Raw genomic sequence first — 20,522 nt, 5'->3', positions numbered from 1 at the left:
CCAAATATTCTAATAAAATGGAAATGTTCTTATGGCCTTGAACAAATAGTCTACTTCTGTTCATGATACTTACTAAAGTTTGTTAATCAACTGCAAATACTTACAACCTGGCTTTTCCCACTGCCGTGGTTCCAGCAGTCCATTCATGCGCTCTGTAAACACACAGGCATACAGCATAAAGCAGACCATGCACTCCCACAATATTTCAAGCTGCAGGGACAGGGACTGTTATGCAACGCCCACCTCCGCACACTGGATAAATTACAAGCTGGAAACCCAACAACTTTCAGATGCTCGTGGTGGCACCCAGTAAAAACAATACACCGGAGACTGGATCTTGACAAAAATGTGACTTTCAAAATGCTTTTTGAACAGGATAATGACAAGTTCTATTAGCCATGTCTATGCCACATATTCGATTTGTGGAAATCTTGTAGCTCCCTTAAAACAGAGTACCCAGCTTTCAAAAACAGATGTTATGCGCACTGCTACTACCCAAAGCACAGCCACGTAAAGGCAACCACTGAAGTCTGCACTATGCCCAGGGTAACCGCAATGTGCACTGTCCAGTCTTCTGACCTAAAACGTTTTCTTGAATAAAGACTTTATGAACAGAGCTGGCAACGTGATGGCCCTATTGGTGTTCTACTGTACATTGCCGAAGTGTTGGAGCGGGAGGTACAGGTGGATGTTTTACCTTACATTCGGGCACAACGGGGGGCCTCTATGACCTCTCCTTCAGCCCCTTTCCCTGATCCACGGCTCAACCCTCTTCACTCTATACCCTCACTCCTGCCACTCTTATCCACTGTAGATTGCTAAAAGTATTTAAGAAACATTTTTTTTGACAAATGCTAGAACCTGATGAGTTCCACATAGCCCATGTCTCTTACAGCCGATGTGGTGGGACAGACACATTTATATGTGGGTTCCCAGTAGTGGCAGGATGCAAGGTCTGACCTGGATAGATCTGCTTCCCATGAATCCTTAGCTCTCAGGTTTATAGAAGAAATGGGGATTGGCCTCTTTCCTGAGTGCAGACTTCTTGCACCAACGAGATGGCCAAGAAATGGGGTTCAGTCCCATCCGGCGCACCGTTATGTAACCAGCAACGTTGCCCTTGGCAAAGGTACAAGAAATGAGTTCATTTTGGAACAAGCATTGTCAGGTTTTTTTTAATGGTGGATCCCAGGAGTGTTCAGCCTCACTACTGTGCTAATATCACATCCGGGACTCAGACCTCTGTTGCCATTCTTTACTCTCATTCTATCACTTTGCTCTTTTTCCAACGTCACATTGCCAAACCCCTTTCTCTGCCACGCCATACTCTTCTCTTTCTCTCACCCTTTGCTCTTTCTCACTGACTCTTATACTCTGCCCACTATTTTTATAAGTTGCCTTCACTTTCTTTCTATTGGCTGTGACACCCAAGCAATAAGGACACTTGGGGGCATGCGGAGGCTGCTGAGCCCACCCTAACGGGATCGATTCTGGACCTGCTGACAGTCTGGGTGCCAGAGAAAACGATGCACATCCCACCTCTTCCTCCCCTTACTCATCGCCTAGATCTTGACTTCGGCCTGGGCCCTGTGCAAGCAAGACTACACAAACCAATTGTATAGGTTTTACATTCTAAGCGCCAGATTCATCAACTTTTCCCAGCAGCAAAGTCACAAAACGTGATACAAACTAGCATGAAGTTTTGATTTGCATTTGCTTTCTGCCAAAAGACTTGTTTTGCACTTGAAAGTTGCCTAAAGGTAATTCGAAATAGCGCTTTGAGCTGCTTTGTGTTACTTTAAGTCAAGGGTGTGCACATAGGTGTTCCCAGGCTACCACCCAGAGTTTTAGACACAAAGCCCTATCTACTAACATTTGCAGGCAGAGCTTTGCATCAAATAAATGTTTTTTTTTACAATCTACAGCAAACATACAGAGTTGGAAAAGTTTTGTCGGAACAAAGTATTTATCACTGGCAGAGTATCCGTGCACTTCAAAACCAATGCTAGACATCATGCACACACCTTTGTAATATGGCAGCCTACCAGTGCACCAGCGCTTCGGAAGACAGCAGCGGTATTATAACTCTGTAGATTTGGTGCAATTCCCCTCTCTCCTTTCTCGCAGTGCCACATTGTGTGAAAGAATAGCAAATTTGTTCCGAAATGTCAGCAATTCATTTGCAAAATTACAGTCACCTAGTGTGTTGTTTGGGACTTGATTAATGCTTTTGCAATTGAACTGCTTCCACTGAAATCATTAAATGCATACACCAGACCAGGCTGGCTGGCCACTGAGTGACAGTATTATTTATTCGGAGTACGTTATACAGGGATCATGTTAACTTATCACCATAATTTACATTTGTTAAAGTCAACTAGAGCCTTGTATGCAAACAATTAAGGTGGTCACAGTTGTTAAATGAATATGACAGTGGGATACAATTTCGCCCACAGACGAAAGAGGCAAAAGCCTGTTCTTTGTCTCAGAACGAGTATTCTATGAGGGGAATTTCTACAAAGTCACCTTAGATCAGGGGTCTCCAACCTTTTCTGTACTGAGAGCTACTTATGTTCATTGAAACGCATTGAGAGCTACTAATCTTAATAGTGTTGTATCATTTCAAATTGTTTTATATGTATATTAATTCAACCAAGCAAAAGCTTTCTAATGTAGTAAGCTGGGCTGCACATAGGTGAGCTACTCAGAGGTAGTTGGAGAACACTTGGAGCTCTCATTCTCTCGAATTTTCAGGAATACATTCATGAGAGCTATGCTAGTAAAGACATGCAGCAGCTAGTGTTAAGTGAAGGGGAGTGGGGGGATTCAAAGAGGGTGTGTGCTTTACACAAGAAATCTTGAACCTCTCTACCTCAGATCTCTAGGAGTAAGCATTATATTGGAGTCACTCTGCACCTTTAGCAGGCCAATCAGGGTACAAAAAGATTCAACAAATAGTGCAAAGTTACTTCAGGTGGGTACACAGGAGTTTGTGGCCACCTGTGGAATTTGTACCCAGCGTTGTTGCAACCGATACCTGTACCCTGGCATACTTTATCCCGGATAAGACACGATCTTGCTAGTGGTGGATCACCTGATCAAAATGCTGCATTGTGTTCCCTTGAAGGGGGTAGCTTCTGCTAATATCTTCACCATTACATTTTTGCAAACTGTGCTTACATGGAAACTCCTTTCTAAAAATCACAGACCATGATTACCATTGCATATTCCACTTCTGGCAATCCTTTTAGGACTTGATGAAGACTGATGTGCACTTCTGGTCCAGTCACCATGCACAGATAGAAGGTCAGACCAAACGGGTAAACCAATTTTTATAACACAACTGTAAAAGACACAAGTCAGGACTGCACAACGAAGTCTTATGTGTGCAATGCAATAAAGACTATAGGCATTAAAAAATAAAGCAAGGCAATTACTTTTTCAATGGACTCTAGCTTCATCCTTGATTAGTTGGAGCTAAAATACATACATTTGCTGAATATTTTTATACATTTCTTTCAATGCAAGCAAATGGAAGCAGAAATATGTCACAAAACAGAAAGTTGCAGATAGTTACAAATGAGCAGGTGCCAAGGACCTCTTGGGGGTAGAGATGTTAGAAGTCCTTGATAAAGAATTAATAGGAGTTTACTCTACTACCTTCTGAAATCCTTGCTTTGTTGTGCCAACTTCAAAACAAGGCTAATGGTTGCTAGCGCGATTCAGCAGATATATGCAATGTACAACATGGAGTATCTGAACTTTAATTCATTTGAAATGTTTAAGTGTGCAACAATACTAAGGTTTTAGTGGTTGTCACACAGGTAAAGAAATTACATTGCAATAGATTAATAAAATATATCCGTTTATGTTATGGCGCACATGAGTATTAGCATTTTCATAATTAAAAAAAAAAGTAAAGCTGACATGTAGGCATATTCACTTTCACAGGCCCCTTTTTTGCTGGAAGGCAACATTTCCACAACAATTAAATGGTGAGTAAATGTATTATTTCTGTTATCATTTCATAATCACTGTCTTCAAAATCCTTAAAAGGAATCAGTGGATAAGTATTGGCAATATCTTTAAGACTGCAAGTATATTGAATGATGCACATATGCACAATTTGATCAACACATACAATGTTAGTATGTGCAGAATAAATGGAATCACAATGTGAAAGATCTTTATACCCCAATTCTCGAATATCCCTGACACCCAAGACCAGATGCCGCTGGCGTTAAAATCAAAATAATTTAGCATTTACTTTAGTTTCATTACATTAATATGATCCTTAATATGATTGATCTGTTTGTGTATGCTGAGTGAGGTGTCAGGAAAGTGTGTGCAACACTCAGAACCTATTATTGGGCAGTCCCCCCGTTTGGCTTCAAGGAGGTAATGTAATGCAGTTCTATTTTGTAAGAGCATGGTTTTCTGGGCATCTAACTGATCTGTAATAAACCATATAGAAATGGCTGTTACACTGGCTACTTCTTCGATTGCATCTAGTCTCTCGGATGGCCAGCCCTTCAACGTAGTTGGGAAACAGAATGGAAAAGAATCTGCTGTTTCAGAGATCTTGTGGCAGTCTCTCTTTCTTTGGAGCAAGGAAACAGCAAAATGTCTGACAGCAGGGACAACGTATCCAGAATAACAGACCCCAGCACATCCTTCTTGATGGCTATGTTTGTGAAACACCATACCAGTGTGGAAGCGATTTGAAAAGCATAGTCTCAACAAAAGTGTCACATTCACTTTCCGGCTTTGTGGTGCTCGTAGACTAACCACCATTCTGACATGGCTAGATGTGTCACATCGGGTCTTTAACGGCCAAGGGAATTCTTACATTTTGATTCTTTGGAAAGACTGGGGGAGAAGCCTGCACTTGTGGCAGTTTGATCAAACAGATCGAGGAAAGTTTTGTTTTTGCTGAGGAGCACTCCGATCAAAGGCACACTTCCACCCACATCAACAGGCAACTGAGTGGAGATCCAGCCAAAGTAAAGATTAATTGTTTGGCAGTATTTCTAGGAGTTGTTCAGAGCTTGGTCCACACTCAAGGACAGGCTTAATACAGGAGTTGGCTGCTTACCTTTGGTGGTGGTGGTAACGATCAGGGGTGATGGGTGTGCAGCTGTAGAGGAGCAGCCGAATAAGGTGGGCACTGGCGATAAGGACCTCTGGAAGGTGGAAAGGCAGCAATAGGAACAGCTTCAGCAGAGGGCTCCATCCTTGTGCTTGAGGCAGGTCCGAAAGCAGGCAGTGGTGAGCAGTGATCATAGGAAAGTACAGCGCACTGGCACTGGGAAGATTTATAAACGTTGCATGACCACAACACTTAACAACTACATTGGTGATCAGAAGAATCTGGTAGTTGACACGTCAGCAAGGCTGCAAAAAGGTATTCCTCTTGTGAACACGAATCAAGACCCATTCATCAGGCTAGAGGGAATGGCAGGCTTTGGTCAGGCACTTAGGGAAGGCAGCTTGGACTTGAGAAGGAAAAGTGTAACGCCAGCGTCTACGTTTTCTGAAACATTGTAAACAGCTGTAAGTCTAACGTAGCAGCAGAGGAATCTCACAACTATCTTATATGTGCTCAGCTTTGTTTTCTACGTTGGTATAGCCAAGGTTGGCAGACATGGAGAGAGCCTAACCGCAATTCTGTTCATACCTGCAGAATAGGGAGCAGGAATTTTCTGCTCCCCAGGGTCTTGGACCTGTACTTCAAGGGCAACCCCACTATGTTCATGACAGTACAGAGTAAACAGTTTTCCATTATTGGGTGACCCAAAGCAGGTGCAGAAGTCAGGGCTTGATTTACTTGTACAAAAGCATTTTTGGCATCTTTAGACCACTGCGGAGGTTAAGGGGTGTCTTTTCTGACATACCTTGCAAGGGCTTTGCCATATTAGCATAACCTAGAATCCAATGGCTACAGTACCCAGCCATACAAAATAAAGCTTGTGACTGGAAGACAGTTACTGGATGGGCAACTTAAAAATGTCTTCAATGCGGTCGGGTGACAGGTGACACTCATCGGCTGAGAGTTGATGGCTGAAGTACCACACTGTAGTTTCTCTTCTGAAATCTGTGCCCTTTCCTCACCAATTCAGTGAGGAGGTAGAGTGAATCTAATTTAGAAGTAAATCATCAACATACTAAACTAATGTAGAGCCCCAGGGGAATACCAACGCATCCAGATCTTTCTTCCGGGGTTGGAAAAAGATTGAGAGAGACTTCCTAAGTTCTTGTGGGAACCTCCGCCAGGAGCATTGGGACCCCCTGAATCGGAACATGAAAAGGAACAGAAACATTAATTGACTCTCTTTGTGCATAGGGATGAAAAAGAAGAGAGAACATAGGTCTACTATGGTAAGCTCTTTGGCTTTTGCAGGAATATAAGAGAGGATGGTGGCATGTATGAGGATCACAAGGAAGTTATGGACAACCTTGTCATTAATGGCTCACAGTTCCTGTATTAATCTGTTCATGTTGGCCTTTCCCGCCTTTTTTAGGCATTGTATCTACTGACAATAGATACAAAAACCCACTGCGTGGTCAAATCAGTTATTACAGGACGGCACCCTACCAAGACCCAGGTTTGAGGAGATACTAGAGAATTCAAGGCAGCTTCTTTAGTGGGTTGATCTTAAGCTCCAAGGATTTCATTGAAGCTTTGAATTCCACATGATTGGCCCATGTGGACCATAATGAGGAAGCTACTGAGTAAATCAAATCAGTTACATCAGGGGACATCGCATTGTTATTTACTCCAGGATGACAGTTTGTATTCTCACAAAGCAGGACCTCAGGCATCCAGAACATTGTGTCCAACAGATTAGCTGGTGAGATGATGTAAGGGTTCCACCATTACCTCACTCGCACCCCGCTCGGGCGCAGGGCCTGCAGCTCCATTATGGTGTCTTCACCTCACTCAGGTGCAGGCTCTTCTGCTTCATTGTGCTTCTGGGCAGCCACCTTTCCACAATGTTTTGCTCCTTGTTCCAGGATGCTGAGGCGTCCTGGATGGGGCCCATTTTGCTTCCCCTTGCACGACGGCTTGAGCTGGGCCCTCGCAGGGTGCTCTAGACATCCCCTGTTCTCACATGTTGGCATGTTGGAAATGCTGAATGGAGGATAATTATTGTTATTTATTAATATTCATTTCATATGCACCTTGAATTATATTGGTGCATATATGGGAATCTGTGTGCAAATTCCTTTGTGCTAATTTATTTTCAGTATTTTATGTTCAAAAGTATTCTCAATTCACTAAGAAATTAGCAATTACCCGGGGAATAGACAATTTGGGGCCAAATTCCCCAGTAATTACTCATCTTGGTCAAGACAATCTCCGGGTGAAAGTTAAGCAATCTGCTGTGTATCAGCATTTCTTGTGATTTTGTTGGAGACAGTAATGGCAAAATAGCCATGCCTTGATTTGTTTCCTGAAGGAAGAGTGATTGTTGTTTAGTGTGATGTGAAGTATGAAAGAGATCCAAAGTGTTGCGACCAGGTTGGAGAAGGATCTTCCTTCAGACCCAATGAAACACATTATGGGACTGCAATACAGGCTTTAGAGGTAGATCACAGGTATCATGAGGGTAAATACCATCAGAATGTGTTATTTAAGGGAGGCAGGGCCTCAGTTGTAGAGGGTCCGATGAGTGGTGCACTATACTCTGAATTCAATCCTTTTTCTTTCTGGGAGCCAGTGAAGACAGTGAAGATGTCCTGAGACCTGATTCCTTAGGGGAATGTTGAGAATAAGCCTAGTGGATGCATTCTGTATCATCTGATGACTGAGCAGGGAGTGAGGTAGAGAGAACTGGTATAGTCCAGCAGAGATGTACTTAAGGCTTGAATGCCAGATTTGTGGCAGGGTAAGGATATCAGAGGACATTTTGCTGAGCATCCAAAGCAGTAAAGAGCAGGTAGAGGCTACTTTGGAAATGTGTTTGATAAGGGTGAGTTTATCATCTATGAGCACACCCAGGCTTTTGGCTTCTTTGACTGGTTCTGGGGGTGAAAGCAATTCTTTGAGCCAGCAAATAGGGGCCTAAGAGGTGTTAGGTTTGCCTAACAAAATAATTTCCGTTTCTTTTCACCATTCACCTTTAAAAAACGAAATCTACTGAAATGTTATAGTTTACATGTTGACAACTTGGATAAACATTCACAACATCTAACATTTTCTTTTTCGGGTCCCTTTTCCAACTGCTAAAAGTTTAGGTGTTTTTCGATTGTGTACTGACAAGCAAATTGTCTTGTCACATTACCTGAGCTCACAGGCAACCACAACATTATCTGGGCCAATGAGACAGTTCAGAGATGGAAAAACAGGTAAACTTTATCTAAGGTTAGGCCACTGGCATTTGTTGTACTGCCATTGGTATGGATTTATAGTAGTTTTGTAAGTTTGGCAATTTTACATATGGCTTTCCGAAATCTAGGAACAAACACCTGTTTACATAGGGAGAATCTGAATAGCCTACAAGGAGTGTACCATTGGAAGAGTGAGTTAAGTTGTTTGGGGCCTTTTTGATGCAGGCCTCGGAATACCATCTAGAGGGCCTTCAAGGTAATCCTCTTTCTGACTTCTGACAGGCTGAAGTGGACAAAATGTGTTTTGTCAGTGAAATATCAGTGTCTCAACCGTCATGTATTACACAAATATCATTTTGTCCTCCTATTTAAGACACAATTACATACCCTCATTTTTGCCTTCAAAGCATTCCATTCCAAGTGTGGCTGTGTTTACGGCATATTCTCACAATTCAAGGTTGTGCCACCTTTGTAGTGAAACCCGATATTATTTGGTTTCCAACTCCTTTGCCTTCATTCGATTCACACAGGCACAGGTACAGGGTTTATACCCTTACCAATCCTTGCTGAACTCCAAGGTTTGTAACATTCATTGGGTGGGCTGGATTTTCAGCGGCGGCCCTGCCTCAAACATTTTGTCCACTGGGTTATGGTGTATGACTGGTATGTAAGGGCTTGGTATGGATCAGCTTTCCGAAGTTAGTTGAGAAGGGCTCAGGCACGGCCGGTACAGGAAAGAACGGCAGGCGTGGGGGGTAATCCGACATGCAGAGGCGAAGCGGCAAGTGCAAGGTAAGTGGTTTTATTTATTTATTTTATGTTCCCTATACCACCGTATGTCGACTACCTCCAAACCCCCGTCTTGGAAGGGCCTGGAAGGGCTAGAAAAAAAGGGAAATTGAGAGCAAGTAACAGGTGACGTGACAGGTGAATTAGACATATTTCCAGTCCACACTGCTGGTGTTTTGATTGGACTCACATTTATTTAAACAAGGCAGGGTATGTGTTTGGAATCCACAGAAACAGATAAGAGTTAGAAATTAAGCCACGTTTGACCATTGTTTAAATGGTGCGAGGGTGCACAGCAAAATAAAAAAGTACACAATATCCTTCCCAATGGGCTTTTGATAGCCATAAATGGACAGGATAATTCATTTGTGTGTCAGTGCAGAGGAACCAAGAGTCATGCCATGATTGCAGCTCCTCTATGGTCAGGGGTGAAAGAATCAAACGTTTAGGATGTTTAAGTTTTTAAAATGTAAAATCCAGGGCACAAGTCCTAAAAAAGAAGTGGGGGGACTGACCAAGTTAGGCAGTATGCAAGTGACATCATGACACGTGCCATCAAAGCACATGACAAAGCAAAAGACACACAATTGATGGATGGAATGCAGAACAAATCAAAATATTCACCCCCTGTCAAGAGATCTGGGTTAAATCCATCTTTATTTTTCCTCACTATGCCACCCCAGTTTAGACCTGGCCATATGCAAATCAGTCTTGACCCTGTGCCTCATGGGAACAGTCCAGCCCGAACTGCCAAGCCAGGTCCTCCCTGGGCCGGAAACAAGCATCCTAGGACCGATTTCGGGGTTTCACCCCTCTTCAGTCAGGATAGCTTGATTCCAGTGGCACAGTGAGCCCAGTACCCACGTCTTGGCATACCTAGCGCACTTATGGCGAGAAAGCAAAAGACACACAATTGATGGACGGAATGCAGAACAAATCAGCACATGACGTCACAACGCGTGACATTCCATGTGGCACCACAGGAAGTGACATCACAAGAAGTGACATCTGATCCTAAGATCTCACACATATGTTTATCAGGTGCATCATGAGTACATTTAAGTGCATTACGATACTTAACAAATGAGATTTGGAGTCAAGGTTGTGCCAAAAAAGTGGCGCAATCCTGACGCAAAATCTGGGCCTCAACAAATACATTTTTTTTAAACCCTGCCACAAAGCAATTGGCAACAAGGAAAAGCATGGTAGTAGAAGTTCTGCTTAATTGGTTGCAAAGTCTGCATTTTAAAACATTTTATGGGGTTAAGGCATCTACTGCAGAGGTGCCCATTCAATCTCAGGGAATATTAATAATAGTGAGATCATTTTAGAGCTTAACGCATTTGTTGGAGAGATCTGTATTTTGTGTATTCCCAAATTTGAATCAAAGTAGTATAGAAGATTAAGTTTTCTCCTGCAAAACATAATCACCCAATGTTCTTGGGGGGAGGGCGCGTTTGGGGTTTACTATTCATGATATTGCAACATACATGGTGTGCATCGTATACAATGTTGTGAGCATAAATGTACCACTTAATTATGCAATAGTGCTCTGATATGTGTATGTTATAACATGTGCCAACTAAAAATGTAATAAAATATGTTTTTAAAAAAAGTTGTCTCCTGCAAAGCATATCATATAACATGCAGATCACAGATTTTTATTTTACGTAGATAGGTAACTGGATTATTGCTTTGAACACAGAGTTCCTTTTGTTACTTGCAGTTAATAAATTGTAATCCTTCTAGTAGACCACAGTGAGCTATGATGGGTATTTTACTCCTACACCTTGTAACCCTGACTGTCTCATCTAACACATTTTGTACATTGATTTAAACACTTACATGATTTATTTGGAATGGATAATGTGTATGTTATGTAAAGCGCTCTAACACTCTACATTGGGATAAGTAGCGCTATAAAAGAAATAAAATAGTGCTATTTAAATTGTTATTTGTGAATACTGGCACAGACCAACCCATCTGACATTCTTACAGTGCATGCACTTATATAGAACAAAGTAAAAAGCATGCATCTCTTAAGTACCTGTGAAAAGATAACAAGCGGTGTGCTTCTGTTTACTCGCTGGTGCATTTGCGAGGTTCCAGGACGCCTCCAGCCCGATACTCGCTCAAAAGGAGGCCTGATGGCCCCTTAACTTCTGTCTTTATCTGCGCCCAGCAGGAGGTGAGAAAAAAGCCCCTGCCCTGTGCACTTGCTGCTGGGAATGGTAAGCAGACAACCTGCAGGAGCTGCTGAATGTGTACCGGTGTCTGAAAATTACACTGGGACAAGTTCAACATATTTCTGTGGGGCCCAACTTCTTAGCAGGGTGGATAGCGTCCACCCTCTGAAAAAAGTGATTGGATGCCGTGTACCCGCGTGTATCCCCGACTCATGCCCTGGGAAAATCACACATTTTTGAAAACTAGACCATAGGGCCGTGTGTTTGGCTCAATTATTCTCATCTGAACATGTCGCTGATAGATAAAACAGCCATGCTGTGCGAGTTGGGGCATGTATGTTTGGACATCAAGTAAGCTATACTACAGCAGAGAGCTTGTATTCATCCACACCCATGCTGCATCGGGTAGTAAGCAGGTTAGTTGGAGAACACATTAATTCATTTAGCTAAATATTAAATATACCAGCCAGAAAGGCTAAGACAGGTTGTTACATTGCACACTACAAGCTGAAAGGCTTTTAAGGTGTACAATGACAGCTTCTATTGTCCAACTCAGTGTACTCATTTTGTTGAACATGGAAATACGAAGAGGAAGACGACTGTCTCAGGTCTGACACGATTTCAGCCACATTTCCCTAAAACAGACCTTTAATCCAATAATCTGCTTTCTCTAAGTAGGGCATGCTTTATGTAACCTGACGAATATGTAAAAATGAGTACTAGCGTAGCCAATAGGTCTGGTTTTAGTGTGCTAAAGCATACAAAGTGCATTTGTCCATGCCTTGGCTGCATTTGTTAGCATGTTAAATCCAGATCTGTTGGCTTTGTCAATGTTTTATTGTTTTTTGGCTGATATTTTTCCAGTCACAAGACACCCCTGCACAGGTGATACATACTCATCTAGTTTTTTATGATAAAATACCCCCTCTCCGAAGTCCATGTACCACATGTACTATTTTTCCTTTATTTTATCCAACGCAACACTCGTGCCAAATGTTGTTATATTTTTGTCTTGCCCTGAGCTGATTCAGTTGCCTACTGGGGGTCCTATATGAGTTTTAATGCATGAAGCAGTAGCTCATGGCCCTCTGCCAGCACATTTTATGTACATAACTATAAAGTTACTATGCTTCCCAGACCCACGACACCCCTTCAAATACTGTATCTGAAGTGGGTACAACTCCCAAAAAAGGCCAGCTGTCCCAAACACCCCTTCAAATACTGTATCTGAAGTGGGTACAACTCCCAAGAATGGTCTGCTACCCCCCGACACCCTTTCAAATACTGTATCTGAAGTGGGTACAACTCCCAAGAATGGTCTGCTACCCCCGACACCCTGTCAAATACTGTATCTGAAGTGGGTACAACTCCCAAGAATGGCCTGCTGTCCCAGACACCCCTTCAAATACTGTATTTAAAGTGGGTACAACTCCCAAGAATGGTCTGCTGACCCCGACACCCTTTCAAATACTGTATCTGAAGTGGGAGCAACTCCCAAGAATGGTCTGCTGCCCCCGACACCCTTTTAAATACTGTATCTGAAGTGGGAGCAACTCCCAAGAATGGTCTGCTGCCCCCGACACCCTTTCAAATACTGTATCTGAAGTGGGAGCAACTCCCAAGAATGGTCTGCTGCCTCCGACACCCTTTCAAATACTGTATCTGAAGTGGGTAAAACTCTCAAGAATGGTCTTCTTCCCCCGACACCCTTTCAAATACTGTATCTGAAGTGGGTAAAATTCTCAAGAATGGTCTGCTGCCTCCGACACCCTTTCAAATACTGTATCTGAAGTGGGTACAACTCCCAAGAATGGCCTGCTGTCCAACATAACAGTATGTGCTTTAGGCACAGAGTTCTTTAACCATTAACACTTTTGATTGCACAGACACGTGTGGACTGCAGATGACAGGTTCTAATCCAGACCAAGAAAGTTAGTGAATGGATGCACCTTCCCCAGAGATTTGTGTATATCCTGTAGGCCGCATATTCTTCACCCAATGCCAAAGTTCAGTAGGATATGTGAGCAAGACTTATTAATCAGATGTTCTAATCAAATGAGATAGATCAGTGTGTTAGTGTACTTACTTCAAAAATATGTGTGTAAACGCCATTGTCACAGGCTTCTAACTCCCTCCCAGCAATGCACTGACAGTGTGGAACATTCTCCGACCATTGATTAAAATTGCAAGATTGGATGTGTTTAAATATAAACAATCTATGCTTAAGAAAACAAATAAATTATGTTAAGCTGTCAAATAGTATTTTATATGCAGTTACCTGTAGGTGAAAGTCCAACAAGATAGTTGCAGAATATTGTGGTCTTTTTGTCATGGTCAAGGCTTTAAGTGGGACTGGTCCTGCGAGTGCTCATAACCGCCAGGAATTAAAAACAGCTATTGAAATGGGTCCCCGCCAAGCCCTGTATTCATGTCTTTAACTTTAAAAGCAAAAATACAGATTTCTTTATGGCCATCGTATGCAAGAACCATTTTAATAACCCAAGTCAGTGCTGCAGCCCCTGTTACGCTTCTCATATACTACCTCATGTTGAATTGTATGAGAATCTCTATTTTGTAGGAATGTTTCCTTTTCCCATATGTTTGTGCAGTTTTTTTAATCATAAATACGTGAGGGTTTTTTTTTTCGTATTAGTGTTTCGTTGCTTAACAGCATACAATACAGAAGGAAAGAGAAGGTAAACAAATGAAAAGCACAGTGTTGCAGGCAAAACTTATGCTGACACATGCCCCACCAGCAAGCAATAAATAAACATCAGGTCTCTCGATTCAGGAACGAGTTCTCATATATCAAGTTACCATTAAGGGGATTCTGTCAAACTTTTAGGACAAATCAGGGTTAAGATGGCCGAATTTGAAGAAGCAGCACACTCTACCTAGGCAAGGAGGCCCGAGCCCGCCAGTATGGGGAAGGAGACTGTGCCGGGAAAACCCTGGCGGGACTTCTCAAAAGGGCAAATGACTATATTAGTGAGTTGCAGGTCGGTGTATATCGCTCAGCCTTCGGACAGGAGGCTGTACAGGCAGAAATGCTGGCCTTCTATTCCTCACTATACAATGCGCGTCAGACAGAATAACACCCTGATCTGCTCCCTTTCCTAGACTCTATTGAACTGGTATGGCTAAGTAATAGCCATTGTATGTACCTGGATGAGCCATTCTCAGAGGAGGAGGTGATAGGTGTGATCAGGACGATGCCCGGGGACAAAGCACCTGGTCCACATTCTACAAGGAGTTTGCACCACTCCTTTTACAGCCCCACCTCCTCAAAATGTATGAGGAAGCCCTGGAGTGAGGATTTCCCCTCCCCTCACAGAGGCATTGATTGTAACTATTCTTAAACTGGACAAGGACCCCCTGCGGTGCGATTCTTACAGGCCGCTACCCATGATCAACCTTGGTAATAAATCCTTGCCAAGTTGCTTGCCTCCAGGTTACTCCCCCTGCTCCCCACGGTGCTCAGGCCTGATCAGTCTGGCTTTGTTCCTGGTAGGAGTACTTTCCACAATCTTCACACTCTTTTTGCCACCATGTAAGAGGTTGATCCCTCTCTCCCGGCGGCTGCCATCTTTTTGGACGCCACCAAGGCGTTGGACACCCTGGAATGGCCCTACCTCTTTAAACTTCTCACCTGTATCAGCCTGAGCCCGTTCTTTCTAAAAAAAAGATTGCTCTTCTGTATTCCACTCTGACGGCGAGGCTGTGGATAAATGAAGTGATCTCTCCTCCTATCAAAGTGGCGCGTGGCACGAGGCAGGGCTGCCCATTGTCACCTCTTCTATTTGCTGTGGCTATGGAGCCACTCGCAGATAGTTTACGGCAGCACCACGAGCAACAAGGTCTTAATTTCACCTCTCGGGTGATCTTGGTATCACTATATGCGGATGACATGGCTCTGTATGTCAACCGCCCGGCGACAAATCTGGACCCACTCATTCGTGAAATTACCATGTTCGGCGGCCTCTCAGGCGCCACGATCACCTGGGGGAAGTCCATAATCTTTCCACTGACTTCGGCCACCGACGAGTTCTAGTCGGAGTTTCAACTTAAATGGGAAGATTCCCCAGTGAAATATTTGGGCATAGGGATCAGTCGGGACTCTGAAGAGCTCTGGCGCTACAATTATGGCAAACTGATGGAATGGCTAGAGTCAGCTGAATCGGTGGAGGTCGCTTCCGCTGTCTCTGGCAGGCCAGATCACCTTCACCAAGATGGTGGTGCTGCCCAAGTTTTTATATGTTTTTATCAACCACTCGCTGCCTCTCACTGCGTAATTTAAGAAGAGACTCCGATCAAATCTGATATCTCTTGCCTGGGCGGGTGGGCAACCACGAACAGCGTGGGAGACCCTTGCGCTTCCGTTTGAACAAGGGGGACTGAATGCTCAGGACATGGAACTGTACTACAACTGTACACAGGCCCAGTTCGGATTTAATTTGATCTACCCAACTCAGTTTATGGCACACCACCCCTGAAAGCGATCAGGCGGACCCGGTCCCACTCAATATGGCATTGTTTTGTCAACAAAGCTGCCCCCGTGCAGGAATTAATCTGGTTGGCTACACAGTCTGGGCATGGCAGGAGCTTCGATGCAGGGCAAGGTTGGATACTCTGGGCCCGATTCACAAAAGTAATCTGAGACAAAATCCTAACTTTTGCGACTTTCGGTATTCACAAAAGGCATTTAGGAGTACTATAGTTAGGATTCCAAACTTTACTACTCCTAAATGCCTTTTGTGAATACCGAAAGTCGTAAAGTTAGGATTTTTCTCAGTTTAGGAGTAGTAAAGTTAGGAATCCTAACTTTAGTACTCCTAAATGCCTTCTGTAAATACCGAAAATCGTAAAGTTAGGATTTTTTCTCAGTTTAGGAGTAGTAAAGTAAGGAATCCTAACTTTAGTGCTCCTAAATGCCTTCTGTGAATACCGAATGTTGTAAAGTTAGGATTTTATCTCAGATTACTTTTGTGAATCAGGCCTGTTGTTCGCATCCTCCATGCCTCTCACCAGACTCCCAGCATTCCCATTTACAGCCGAAGCGGGAGCTTGCCAACAATTGCGGAGGCTACAGCTACACACACTAGGGCATGCATTTCCTGACGGCGCCTTAATAAGCATGGATGTGGCACTAGGGGACGACCACACGGGACTGATGGACAGATTGACATATAATATTGATATATCTCCAGCTTAGAGCCACACTGCGCATGACTTATGACTCATTCCCGATAGCACCACCAACATTCAGAGTCCTGGAAGAGTTTCTAACCAACCCCTCACCTTGCAAATTCATTACATGCTTGTAATTAATCTGCTTTTCACTAAAAGAACACACCCAACCCCTGCACTCCCTTTCTGGGAGGCAAATATACCACTGAACCTTTAAAAATACACTTTGAACAGCACTTCCTAAAGACGAGGAAAGGTCACAGCAGTCCCTTTAGGCAAGGCAAGGCAAGAAAAACAAATTGTGGTACATTTAAAATAACACACACAAGTTTATTAATGCAACATTTTAAAAAGACAGGCCGAATATATCAATTATGGCAGACTCAAAGAAAACTATTGATTAATGCAATGTTCACCAAATATATCAGTAAATGCAGATTCTCAGATGTCAAATGAATAATTAAATGAGCAATTGAAATAGAATGCAATATATACAGATGGCAAAGAGTAGAAAATATATACAAGAGAGAGAAAGAGAGAGAGAGTGGTTAGGAACACCTCACGGACTGATTCTACAACATCCTTGCCCGCTCTTTAGCTGGGGAAGCCCTTTCAACAGCCCAGGTAGGAGTGTCAGTCAGGACTCAAGTTCCATCACCATTCCACAGCAATACGTCTATTCTGTGGTGAACTTCCACCTGACCTACGAAAGCTTCCAGCTTAAATATCATTACTCAACGTGAGGCGAAGTTTCTAGAAAACCCTGCCCCTTTCTCATTGGAAAAAAACCGAGCAGGATGTACTAGTCTGCGTAAAGGCCAAGACAGTGGCTGGCCAAGCCTCTTTATTTTGACTCTGAGACAGAGTTTGTACATTCCACAGATAATATCCAGTTCACTCTGGTCAGTGAGGTACAAAAAACAAGTGAGGAGCAGAAAGACCTTAAATTATGAATTGCAAGCACCGCTATGCAGACAGGAGCAAGTCAAAGTCAGACATGAGGCCATGTCAAAGCCAATAGTAAGAACTCATAATTCTGTGCACACAGAAGCAAGGCAAAGTCAGAAAACAAGATGACATGAGACGATGTCAAAGCCAATAGTCAAACTCAGGAAACAAGATGACATGAAGCCATGTCAAAGTCAATAGCAATTAACCCAAACAACTTGCAAGCACTGTTGTGCACACAGAGAAATTGCAGCAAGGCAAAGCCAAGGGAAAAAGATTACATGAAACCATGTCAAAGCCAATAGTAAGCACTTATAATATAAATGTACTGTTCTACTCCATGACAGCTCTCACTAAAAGACAACAGGATTGCAAGACAGAAGAGAAGCAGGCTTATGCAGGACCGTCTCATATATCCAGGCTAAGGTAAAATAAATAAAATAAAGTCAGTTAAAATGGTGGTAGTTGAGGGTCATCATTGGGTGCCAAATCAGAAGAGCACCTCTTTTATTACACTGCTTATACGTATGGTATGCAGCGTGAATCTCCGATGAGCACCCCTCCTGCACAGCGTGAATGGGAGAAAAGCCTGGGAGCCCCCTTGGAGAAGGGAGTGTAGGAATACTGCTGCGCAAAGGCCAGGGATTTGTTGCCCAATTACAGACTATGATTGATTCATTTCAAATTCATTCATAGGCTATACAAGACCCCTGTGTGGATGTATAAAGCTGGCTTGAGTGAGGATACATGCTGTGGGCGTTGCAGGATGCCGGACACTTCCTTTTTGCACTTGGCGTGGGAATGCCCAGGTATTCTGGAGTATTGGGGAAGCATCTTTGATGTGCTGGAAGAGGTGATAGGGTACAGATGTGAGCGATCCCTGCTAGTTGCCTTGCTTGGCTATGTGTGAAAAGTGCCGTTGGAAAACAGGAAGCTAGCAGCTATGCTTCCGCTACTGGCTAAAAGGCGGGTGGCAATTTGCTGGGGTCGCAAACGGAAGCCACAGGTGGCGGACTGGCTTAAAGATGCAGCTTTCTAACCAGCTATCAGAATTTTGGAAACTAATGCTCGCGCAGGTGCCCCCCAAGAACATTTGGGAACTGCTGCAGAGCTACCTTGCTGCCCATCCGCCAGACAGGCGGAGACGCCCACCAATATAGGATAAGGTGACGCGAGAAGAACGCTCAAACAATGAGTGATCATGCCGCTGATGACTTAAAGACGCTTCATGCCTGATGGCCAGAGAGATCCCCCTCTCCTTCCTCCCTTTTCCTCTCTTTCTTTTTCTTTCTGCGTTTGTTTTATTGGCTCTTTCAAATACAGAATGGGCTGTGATCATCATGGAAACCTGAATGGTCTAAGATGGCCACATGGACACAAGGATGCTATATGCTATGTTGGACTGGTAATACATATAGCCTGTTGAATACAATCTATGAAGATAATGCACATATATTCCAATTTCTCGTCCCATTAATCTCTCCATGTATGTAATGGATGTAAGAAAACAAAAAACCAAAAGGTGATTCCATCATGGTTAACAAATACATTGGCATATATTTTTAGGGCATGATGACTGGTAGTTCCTCTGCACATGACTCTAATTCTTCTTTACATTAGACCAGATCTGAGCTCCAGTGGCGGCTGGTATTAATGGGCGAAGGGGCGTTGCCCCACTAGCATCCGGGAAAAGACGAGAGAGAATGTGTGCATGTGGAGCACCTTTAAATTAAGCGCTCAGTCACTGCTTCGTGCTATGTCTTCTACTCTAATTTCAATACAAATTCTAGTATTTTTTTTCTTTAAGGAAGGGGTTTGTGCGGTCAGAGTAGAGACTAGAGAGTGAGACAGTCAGCTGAGTCAGACAGTTCTCCTGCGCATGTGCTGGCCTGGGGCGACGGCTATTTCTCGCCCTCGTGGCACACACCAGGAGGGTGAAGGAAAGCATGATGGGAGTGGCCGGAGGAAGCGGCAATGATTTACTTTTAAATGGGGCGCTAATGCCGTGGCCCAGGCGTTTTCATCAGAGCGCCATTGAATTAAATGGTAAGGGGCAGGGCTGGCCTACAGGGACGAAGTGAAGTGGGTGGTAACCTCAAGCACTCCCTTCATGATTGCGCTTCCTGATTGGGCAATGGAAGCTGGGGGAGTGGGCTGGGGAAGAGTTTGTCTACGCAGCTCCTGCAGCGCCGCCGGGCACACCAACGGTTAACATTGTGAAGCTTCGGACAGAAAAACGGAGACTTCTCGGCTATGCCTGAAGCATGCACGGCCCATTGGGGATGAGGACGAGATACAGTGGACGTGATGGAGAATGAGGAACTATCAGGTAGGAGATGTGCCCACAGTCCGGGGAGGTGGGGGTGGGGGATGCCCATCTCTGATTGAGCGGGAAGAAGTGCAAACCGGTCGGTTCTTCCCCATCTTCACTGCCGAGGGGTGTGGCGCAAGGGGACCGGGCAGCTTTCTTAAGGGTTCTCCTGCGGTGTAAAGTTTTGAGGGCTTGGCAATGCCTAGGCACTTCCTTGAAAATGCAGACAAACTAGGAGATGTGCCCACAGTCCGGGGGAGGTGGGGATGCCCAGGCCCAGCTCTGATTGAACGGGAAGAAAAGTGCAAACCGGTCGGCTCTCAAGCATGTCTACATCTGTGCAATTAGGCTCATTTAAGTAAATTATACTCACATTTGGGGCATACCCTCCGGCCAGGGGTTCCTGCCCTTTGGCATGACCCTGTCCCTGTCCCGGGCAAATCAAGATGACGAAGAAAAATGGCTGTGATACTCTCACTGTTAATTTAATGTAAAATCGCATTGCATGTCAGATGGGCTATGTGTCTTTTACCTTGGAATTGGTTACCCAGTGTTTTATACTCGTCATGCTATTTTGATGGCGTTATGTTAATACGTGTTTGAGTGATGAGCAGAGCAGCGCTGCTGCATTACTCATAATAATTGATCTGTGTATTACCGACACCGGGACTCTGGAGCACGGCCTGGTAATGGGTCAGCCAGGAGCAGAGGATCAAGAAGCGTCGACCAGTACATATTTAATGTATTTTTATTATTTCAGGGCGGGCACT

Source organism: Triturus cristatus, chromosome 2_1, assembly GCF_964204655.1.
Source record: "Triturus cristatus chromosome 2_1, aTriCri1.1, whole genome shotgun sequence".
Lineage (NCBI taxonomy): Eukaryota > Metazoa > Chordata > Amphibia > Caudata > Salamandridae > Triturus > Triturus cristatus.
The sequence above is the reverse complement of the archived record's forward strand: the minus strand, read 5'-3'. Positions refer to the sequence as shown.